A 468-nucleotide genomic window follows, 5' to 3' on the forward strand; every position below is an offset into this window, starting at 1 on the left:
GGGACGGGCAGAGGGCGGTGGTGGCGCCTTCCTGCCGAGCTCTGGGCCGCCCCCGCCACCCTTCTCCAGCCCTCTTAGGTCCCACTTTCCTCTGGGCCGTTTTCGTCGTGCCTGGTTAGTCCCGTCCCGTCTGTGTAGCCCCGCTTCCCGCGGTCTTTCGCTCATCTCGAACTGCAGCGTTAAATCCCAGCCCTCAGCGCTTTACACACGCCCATCCGCCTCCACCCTGGGGTTCTCGCAGCACTCCCCTTCCCCGTGTCCGCCAACCCTTCTCCTCTCGAGCCGCCGAAGCCCGGTCCCCTTTCTCGCGGACTGTCCCTCGCCGGGACCCCCCTCCCTGTGTGTGGCCTGTCCTCGCAGCGGCCTTCCCTCCCCTTCGTGGCCGGCGTGGTGGAGTGCTCCTGGCCACCCTTTTCCGTACCCCCTCGCTCCCTTATGTTGTCCCTTCACGTCCCCCTCTAAGTCCCT

Source organism: Fukomys damarensis, unplaced genomic scaffold (genome assembly GCF_012274545.1).
Source record: "Fukomys damarensis isolate Sample0158 unplaced genomic scaffold, DMR_v1.0_HiC HiC_scaffold_39, whole genome shotgun sequence".
Taxonomy (NCBI): Eukaryota; Metazoa; Chordata; class Mammalia; order Rodentia; family Bathyergidae; genus Fukomys; species Fukomys damarensis.